Below are 10,183 nucleotides of genomic sequence, written 5' to 3' on the forward strand. Positions count from 1 at the left end.
TTTCATTATGATCCTTTATTATTTGCTGCTTACAGATAATGAAATTTCTGCACTAAAGGTGTCCCACGGTAGGGCTTTTATTTGCAGTTTAATTCTGTTTGACAATACATGGTGAAATCCTATGGCTGTTTTATAGGACTGCACTTTTCTCCTACTTACAGCATTATAAATCCTAAAGGGAATTCATTTAATGCTTTTGATTTAATTAATGCTTTGCTAAAAAATACACAGAGAAACACAATATTCAGTTTTACCTTTCTCTGTTAGTGATAAATCAGGCAGAGTCCAAGCTGCTGGTCCCAGGTTCTCCTGCCCACTGGGCCATAATAGTGACTCCTTTTTTCTTCTGATCTGCTCATCGATTAAAACAAATTCCTGGCTGATTCTTCCTGTACCCTTGGGTTCATCATCTCCTGCTCTGCCTTTTTGCAGAGTTGTGTCCAACATTCCACCATCCCCCTGCGGGGGACAGAGCTCTTAAAACCTCGATGGTCCATGGAAGTGTTTCCAGTGGGGGCTTTTCCTTCCCTTCACAGGGCCCCACCTCTGAAGGAACGTGATATATCGGCATGTGAAATGTGGCTGGAATATGGAATATTTCTGGCCTGTGATGCAGTTCCTGCCACAGCTGGTGACAGACACGAGCCCAAAGTGCCACTTGTGCTGTTGGCAGCCCGGGATGGGCAGCGGGCACTGCGGCGTTGACTTGGCAACTTTTAATGGATTCGAGGGAATAGTTTGCTGGAGGATGTTTGCTTTGTTGTGGTTTGCTTTTTGTTGGAGAGGGCAATTTAATTTTCTTTTAATGTAGGTGAATTTGAATGCTGGTGAAAGTTGAAGACTGCAGAAGTCGTCGAATGTGAAATCTGTGTTTTTTGAGTCTCTTGCGGCGCCACATCCATGGGCTGTTCTGGGGAATTCGTGGCACTGTTTCGTTTCCACGCTGTTCAAGCCTCCACCTCTGTTCTGAAAAGCTCAAAAAAAGGATCCAATTAGTGCCAGTTGTATAATTGGGGGCTGTTTTTTTTTTTTTTTTTTTTTTTTTTTGTGTGGAACCTGGGGGCTGGAGTGAACTGCAGCGAATTCCTTCACACGCTGGTGGTGACACCTGGCCCAGGTGTGCACGAGTGGAGAGGGGCTGGAAGGTTCAGTGTCCTGAAAATCACCACCCTGGAGCTGCCTGGCTGCCATGGGACTGCTTCATTTCCACACTGGTGCCTCTGAATCCCAAAAAGCTGAGGGAGTTCCCACACCCGGCAGAGCTCAGCCCATTATCAGTGCTCAGAGCTGCAGCTTCATTTGTTCTCCAGCTGCCACACCATGAGATCATCACATGCCACTCAAATTGGCCGAAAAAAAGCTGAAAGTTCCCTTCAAAAACGTGATGTTTGTTAGATTAAAATATTTCTTACTGATGTCCTAAAATATTTCTTACTGATGTCCTATTCTTAGCTGAACTGAACAGAGCTGTCTGTGAGTGTCCTGCCTTGCTGTGAGCCCAGACCCCAGTGCAGCTGGGAGATCTTGCTTCAGATTCAGACCCTGCCAAATAGTTCCTTGCTTGCATTTAAAAATAAAAAGGCTGTTTAGACATTAAAATCCGCAGAGGGTCTGAAATCAGCGTGTCCTAAGCTGAATACAAATCACAGACAAAAAGGGTTTTGTTGGGAGGGTCACAAATGGAACTGATTACTGCTAGACAGTGTGGGTTTCCTTCTGGAGGATGGAGCTGATAGAATTCCTTCCTGACAGCTAGAAATTATAATTGAGTTGGGTTTGTTGGGTTTGTTTTTTGTTTTTTTTCTGTGCTTCAAACTTAACCAAGCTTCAAAATGAGTAAGAGGGATGGAATCCACATCCAGCTCTGCCTATAAAGCAGGATTTTAATCTAGATATCCATGCAAGAGGCCAGATCCTGGGGAGGTGCTGCTGCCAGTGTTGGAGTCATGGCTTTGTCAAGCCCTGAACTTCGTGTGGATTCAAGTATCTCGTACAGGTCAGTGACAGAATTCAATTTACGGACTGACCACAGATCTCATTTGGGAGAGAACCGGTTTCACCATGGCTTTGAATAAAATGAAATTCTCTTTTGGAAATGTTTCCCTGCCAGCTCTTTGTGACACATCCAGCAGAGCCCAACCTTTGTGTGGCATCTGTGAGAGGTCTTCTCAAAGGTCAGGGGCTCTCTGGTGAACAGCAACCCCTTCCCCTGGCAGAATTTTTCAGTTCTGACTTCACTGCTGCTTTCTCCAGCCAGTTTTTCCCTTGTTTCCTCTCATTTGCCCCTTTCTTTCTGCTGCCTTGAGACATTTCCTCCATGATGGAGGAAGGCGGAGAACAGGCAATGATGAGGGTGACGATGCTGTGGTTTTTCAGCCCCTTTTGTTCTTTTGAAGCTGATCTGCATTTGTCCTGCAGCCAAGACAGGGTAAATTTTCTCCTTCAAAAATTTTCTCCTTCTTCCAGGTCATGTCCTGGATGTGACAGCAGCTGGGGTCAGCACAGCCTTGGAGTTTGTCACTCCTCGATCAGGAGGAATTTCCCCATGGAAAGGGTGCTCAGGCCTTGGAAGTGCCCGGGGAGGTTTGGATCCCCATCCCTGGAGGTGTCCCTGGAATTCCTGGAGGTGGCACTCAGAGCTCTGGGCTGGGGACACGGTGGGGATCAGTCACAGCTTGGACTCGATGATCCTGGAGCTCTTTTCCAAGTATAATAATTCCATAATTCTATGAGAGGCCGACCCGACTTTAAATTTGCTGTGAGCCTAAAATAGAAACAATTTGACGGTGCAAATTTTCCTAACATTTTTGTGCCATGAGTTTCCTCTTCTTTTTTTTTCTTAATTAAAAGCATTTTTTTTTAATTAAAACTAATTCCAAGGAATGCCTTGGTCTCAGTGATAAGTGAGGTTTGCCCTGCCTTGGCAGGGCTGCTGTGCTGGCCGGGATGGGTGTAGCTTTTCTTTCTCCAACTTGCCTACAAAGCTAAAGAAATGCAAAGCAGCTTATTGCTCAATTCTGCTGACTTTAGCAGCCAGGGAGGACAAATTAAAAAAAGAAAAAGGAGAATATCTAGTCTCAACCTGGGCATTTAATGGGTCCCAAAATGTGCTGAACTCTTTAGTCTAAATGGGCCCTTTAGTGTGGTGTCAAATAAGTTAAAAAGCGAGGGAGCTTTACAAAGCTGCCTTCATTGTTTAAACTTGTTTCGCTCATGTTAAGGCTAATGTACATTTATTCAGACTGACAAAGTGCTGAATTTACACAACAGGGATAGTAATAATTAGGTCAGATACTTTTCAAATGGCAGCGGTGGGGTGGGGGGTGGGAACACTTGACTCTTTCATGCTTATGAATGGCAATGATTATTAGAGCTGGCCGGGCCAACCACAAAACCTGCAAATGCTCCTCTCACCCCGTGGATTGCCCTGCACGGCCGGTGCCACCTCCCAGCTCTCTCCCTGGCTGCTCCAGCTGCCGGTCCCAACGAGAACATGGCATTTTTAATGGCGCTACATGGATTTTCAGCGAGCCCGGAGCTGTCCTGTGAGCCTGGGCTCCTCTCCCCTGCTGGGATCCGACTGGGACCGATAAATTATGTTAACAAAACTGAAAACTCGGCCATTAAAACTACATCGGATGAAGCTGAGCTCTGATCTTTCACTTCGGACCACCCAGTTTTCATGAATTCATCGTGTTGCCCTAAACCATTGACACCCCTGTGTCCCAGTGGAGGTGAGGTGTCCACACCTCGCACCTTTCTCAGGTATTCGCTGCTGGTGACTCCTCGGACAGAAGCCCGGATTAGTCAGTCTGCGGAGCTCATCCAGCACAGCGGGATTTGTTTCTCCAAGAGCTTTTTTTTCCCCCCTTGTCTCTCCTAATATTTGAACAAGCGCTGTTGTTTAATTCAGCGCCACCCAATCTGCTCGCATTTGAATTGCTGTGAACAGCGGCCGGCCTGGGCTGCTTGGATCTCTTTAAGCTGCAGCCATTTACTCCCCCATTGAGATTTAAGCCGCTCCAAGCTCATTTGGTTTGCATGTTCCCATTCCTTAAGGAATCATTAAACCTTTCCCAGCGCTGCGGTCTCGCTGGATGCAGCGGGGAGGCTCCACGGACACCTCCAGTGGGCAAAATCCGCCAAAAAAAAAAAAAAAAAAAAAAAAAAAAAAAAAAAAAAAAAAAAGTAAAAAAAAGAAAAAGAGCTGGAATTTCACAGAATAGGCGAAGTTTCAGTGCCCCCCACTTTTCGCCCAGCTCTCTGCGAAGGAGCAGCTGTAAATGAGTGAGGTGCGCTCCTGGGGATTCACCTGGGGCTCAGCCCGGGAATGCGGGGAGCGGGGCCTGGAGCATCCCGCAAATGCTGTGGAATGCAGCGATCCCCAAGGGATCTGAGCCGGGGCACGGGGCTGGATTGAGCCTCTCAAAGACTTTTTTGGGGTTTATTTTGTTTTGTTGGAGGAATTTAGAGCCAAATGCCCGCGGCCTGAGGTCCGGCTGCGCTTCCGGCGGGCGGCCACGAGGGGGCGGCAGCGGCCCGGGCACGGCAGAGCCGGGAGCGCCCCGCGCTGGGGACAGACGGACAGACAGAGGGACAGAGGGGACGGGGGGGACGGGGGGGACGGGGGGGACGGGGGGAGGACATGAGGGGACAGAGGGACAGGAGAAGACGGTGGGGACAGGAGGGGACAGAGGACAGGAGGGGACAGGGAGGGACAGAGAGGACAGGAGGGGATAGGAGGGACGAGGAGGAACAGAGGGGACAAAGGGAGGCAGGAAGGGGACAGGAGAGGACAGGGGACACGAGGGGACAGAGGGGGGACGGTGGAATGCGGGGACAGGAAGGGATGGGGGGACAGAGAGGGAGCAGAGGGGAACGGGGAGAACAGACGGGTATGAGGAGGGCCGGAGAGGACAGGAGGATGACGGGGAGACGGGAGGGGATGGAGGGACCGAGAGGGGACACAGGAGAACAGGAGAGGACACAGGGGGGGCACAGAGCGAGCACATCCCAGCGGGCAAACCCCAGTCCCAGCTCCGACCCCTCCAATGTCCCTTTGCTGTCCCAAGTGCCCCAAACTCGCCCGGCGCACTGAAACCATCGCCCTTTTCCAGCCTAATCAAAGTCTCGGGTATCCAGGTCGGGGCTAAAACTTCCCTTTCTGCCACCCCCAGGACATGCCCGGGGCCCTGCGGGTCCGGGTGACAAGGTGACGGTGATGTCGCAGCATCCTCAGGGTCCCTTCTGTGTCGCCTGGCACAGAGCCTTGCTGGGCTGTCCGCCCCGGACAATCCGGGATTTCGGGATAAATCGTTCACTGCCGTCCTTTCCTGTTTTCTCGGCTGTTCTCACACATGTGATGTTTGTATACACTTAATATCGAGGAATTCACGGTGATTGTGACGGGGGGAATATGAACAGCGATAAAGAGGGAGAGGCAGTGCCCGACTTTTCATGGGATGGGTCCCAAGTGACAACAGCAGGGTTTATCTGAGTGTTTCATGGGAGGATTTTTGGAAGCGAAGTTGGTCAGAAATTGAAGGGTTTGTTACACAGAAAATTCCAGTCTTTTAGAGCTTGTTTCCATCCCAGATCAGAACGAAAAGCACAAACTACTCCCCCAAGAAATGTTCTGTAAGACGGCGATTTGGCAGAATTTTTCCAGCAATGTTCAAATATTTTCTTAATAAAAACAAGCCACTCAGAGAATTAGCATTGCAAATATCTTAAATTTGAAATGAAATCAAATATTTTGCTCTGTCGCCTCCTCAAAACAGTGCAAATAGCTGCGTGTTTGGGATTTAAATCCCATTTTCTGGCATCTGTATTAATTTGAAACATTTTCTCCTTGCAGTGTTTGGTGCTTCACATTTGATTTGGAGAGATCCCGGAGGAGTCAAGTTGGAACTGCAGAAGCAAAAGAGGGAAAGAAAAACTTGTCTTCTATTTTAGGGTCCTGCAGTACTGGAAATGCAAAGGCTGCAGAGTGAATATTTAATGAGCGCGTGAGAATCCAAAAAAAAAAAAAAAAAGTGTATAAAGCAAATGCCATGGAGTCGTCGCCTCGTTCAACTCAGCATTAAGACATTAAAAATAGATTTACAGATTTCATCAGGCGATTGCAACATTCACACAGGTTGGGATTTTTTATTTTTTTTTTAAATTTAACTTTGAACTGGATCATGCAGATTGCAGGGGGAGCAGAATGGACTTTATTCTAATGGGAGAGAATTTGCCTTACGCGGGATTAACATATCAAAGGCGGGGCAGGATTTGGGGAGAAGATGGCACAAGGATCTGGCTGCTCTGCTCGTGGGGTTGGCACTGCAGGAGAGTCCCAGCCCGTGGATCAGGGTGGCATTTTCTCTGCTCTTGTCACCTTCCTTGTGTTGCTCGGAACAGGCTGCTCAATTTTACTTCAGCCTTCCCTTGGTGTTTGAGGTCAGAGGCAAGCAGAGGTGGTTTAATAAAATCCCTGGGACACTGAGGAAAGCCAGTGGTGTGGCACTGCTGGCTGGGTGAGCTCACCAGTGCCATCCCCTCCTGTTTCCTGCCTCACTGAGCTGCGGCTGATGCCTTCAACATCAGACTAAAAATCCTTGATAGAAAGGAAGTCAAGGCAGGTAGGCATTCCCAGAGGTCGTATCCCTGCCAGGGGTGGGTCGCTGCAGCGTTCTGGAGGTGCGGAAAGGGCACGGGGCAGGTGCTGACCCCAGGATGGCCGAGGGCAGCCTTGCAGCTCTCAGTTTTCCTTTGCTCTGCATCCTTCCCTTGGGAATCCACCTGCAGCAGTGTTGGAGATAACTGCTCCCCTTCACACAGCCACAGTAATGGAATCCTTTGCTGTCCCACCCCAGCAGCATCGAACAAACTCTCCCCACAGACACACAGCGAGGCAGGACACCCCTCTGAGCCCCCTGCACCTGCCAAGGGGTGGTTTCGTGTCTGCCAGGCTTTGCCTTGTACCCCAACACGAGGACATCAGCTGGCATCATCCCACCTGTCACCTCCCAAGGGAGGACATCCATTGAGCCAGGAGCAGTCTGGAGTGAAAATGTGAAAACCCACCTCTATGGCCCGAGGTTCTCCTGGACAGCTGAATTCCCAGCGTCACATGAGCGAGTTTTTCCTGGCAGGGTGGATGAAAACATTCTGCTCCCGCTCAGCCCTCACTGCTGGGGTGAATTCTGCCCGCTCTGCTGGGCTGGTGGGGTGTCACCCTCACAGGGATTATCCCTGCTTTCCAGTCAGAAAATGCTCCATTGGGAAACAACCGAGTGATGGCATGAACAAAAGGAATCATGAAAACTGCATAAAATTTTCTCTGAGAACTCTGGTGCCTTCTGGGAAGCATCACACAACCCCCAGCATGAGGCATCCCCTCAGACACAGCACAGACACCGAGCAGGGTTGAGCAAGAGCCTTGGCCAGAGCAGCGATTATTGATTACAAAACATCCCAGAGCTGCGTGCCCACAACAATCTGGGGCAAAACTGGAGCAGCCAGAGCAAATCAAAGCAGGGCAGGCTTGCTGCTCACACGACTGCTGGAGATCTCTCCATGCAGATATGCAACAGCTGCAACGAGTTTCCTGCAGGGACTTGCCTTCAGATTGAACTGGAGTGGAGGCATGGGCTCCTGCAGGGGAAGGAATGCTGGCTGGAAGGAGCAGGGAGCCTTCTGCAGCTGGAATGGGAATTCCTGCTGGAAGGAGCAGGGAGCCTTCTGCAGCTGGAATGAGAATTCCTGCTGGAAGGGACAGGGAGCCTTCTGCAGCTGGAATGGGAATTCCTGCTGGAAGGGACAGGGAGCCTTCTGCAGCTGGAATGGGAAAATTCCTGCTGGATTGGAGCTCCTAAAGGAGAGCTGATGAGTTTTGGTGCAGCAGCCTGGGCTGGGGGATTGGCTGTGAGCTATTTCCCATTTCCTTACATCACCACAAATGGAAGATGAGGTTGGTTGTGAGCTCTGAGTGCTGCTGCCTGGCTGAGGGCTGTCCTGAGGATAAGGATGCTGCTTTTTGCCAGAGCACAAATTAAGCTCCTGCTTTAACACTTGGCCTTTTTTGAAATCTCCACTTTCCAGCCAGCTACAGCAGCTCGGGGCTTCATGGGCCTTTTCCAAACAAGCTGTGCACGATAGCAAAGAAAAGTAAACTTTCATTCACAGGCTGGGGATCACCAAAGTGGAACTTTGCTGCGAACTGGCCTCTATCAGCAGCCAGTCAGCAACACCAAGCCCAGCAAATCCCCGTGTGTGCATTTGGAGGGCACAGACACTGCCCAGAGTGGTCGTTTTTTACACCGAAATGTTGGATTTTGATGGTGCAGCAAAACTGCCAAGAAGGAGATGATGCCACATAAGAGACCAAAAGTGTCACTCTGAAAGTCCCTGGGGTTTTATGTGATTTTTTTTTACATAATCTCTTTGCCTTGTTCCTTCCAAAGCAGGAATCACTTCCCTGAGGAGTCTGGTCTGTCTCAGAGGCTGAGGTCCATCCACAGTAAATTGGGTAAAATTCACGGTAGCATTTGCAACTGTATTTGCTGATTTCATCTGTTCCTTTCACGTTATCCTGTATTTCATGAGAGGAGTTTTGGTTTGTTTTTTTTTCTGAGATGCAGTTTCAGGGTTATCTGAAGCCAAGGAGCAAGTGCTTGTGAAATGTGTCCATTCCTCCCCATCAGAGCTGGGTTCAAGACTTGGAGATTATTGAAACCGTTTTCACTCATTCCCCTTGGAGCATTCCCATCGGATTTTTAACCTCTGAGCATGTTTCCTTTCATCAGCAGGGATTGCAAAGACTTTTTCTCCTTTGGTGCAGAAGTTAAATACGAATTTATAGCGTGATTGCACTGAGATTTCAGAACTGCGTGCTGCAAAAGTCGATGTTGCTGTGCTCTTACCTGCCTGGAGATTACAGGCAAATAACGCTTGATAAACATCCCATACCTTAGATCATACACTGAGCTCCAGAGTATTTTTATTAAGCTGCTCTGAAATTATTCCCAAAGGATGCAAACCTCGGCTTAGCTACAACTGTTACCCACAGTCTTTAAAGAACATTCTGAAACCTTTTTGCTAAACAATCTGCTCAGCTGTTACCAAGTTTTACCCAATATTCAAATGACCCTTATTCCTTTTCAACCCTTGCCAAGCTGAGGTTATTAAGAAAGAGATACAAATTTAAAGGATTAAAAATGCAGCTCTAATTAAACACATACGAGCAGTTAAAAGTCGGCTCTGCCCTGGTTATCTGTGCGCACAGAAATATCACACACAACTCAAACCAGCCCAAGTCTCCATTAAGAGCTTGCTGAAGGCACCAGCAGTGTAATAACACCCTGTGTGCCTTCCCTGGAGCTTCTTCTGGGTTAAGACTTGGGATATTTTTAAAAATATTTCAAGACTTTTATTAAAATATTTTTTTAATGAGATGAGCCGTTGCTCTCCCAGCTGTGCAAAGAAGAGGAAGCTGAGGGTGAGAGGAAGGAGAGGAGCATTCTCCACTTGCATCCTCCATGAACTTGAACTCCACGACCTCACCCGTGGAGAAGAGCTCTGGATGTCCCCAAAAGCTGTGGCAGTGCCACGGGGTGGGGGTGGCTTGCCTTTCCAAGCAGACCTCGGGGTGTCTTTGCGGAAAAATGTGCAACAAAAACATATCGAGCCACGTTGGCTTTCTATGACAAGAGCGAGTTGGGATCTCTTAAGTGAGAATCCAAACAAGCCCTTGAAGACACATAATCACCAAACAGCCCCGGTGATCACAGCTCGGCGTTTTAAAGGATTAGGGGGGGATTAGGACGTTTGTAAATTCCTCACCAACCTTTTGTGCAGGCAGGGTGGAATATTTTTAAAAAGAGTTCACAGACTGTCTGTTAAAAGCCTTTATTCCCCTGATTTGTGCTGGGTGTGGACTGCTTTGGGATTCTTTTTTTTTTAAATGTAGCATGACATGGCTCATCAATCTCGGCTGCATATTAATCCTGCTTTGTATGATTCCTAATAAGTTTGGAGGGTTTTCTGCTCCTCATGAGGAATGGGAAAACCTCCTTGCACTGGGGAATAACAGGTCCTTTCATCGTGCCACTGGTGCTGCTGGTTTAACACCCCCTCCCAAGGGAAGGATAAAAGTGAGTGGGGTTTGATCCCCAAGAAGTGTTCCAGAAAAGCCTTT

The sequence above is a fragment of the Chamaea fasciata genome, unplaced genomic scaffold (assembly GCF_029207755.1).
Source record: "Chamaea fasciata isolate MVZ Bird 193981 ecotype frontalis unplaced genomic scaffold, bChaFas1.0.hap1 SCAF_17, whole genome shotgun sequence".
NCBI lineage: Eukaryota > Metazoa > Chordata > Aves > Passeriformes > Sylviidae > Chamaea > Chamaea fasciata.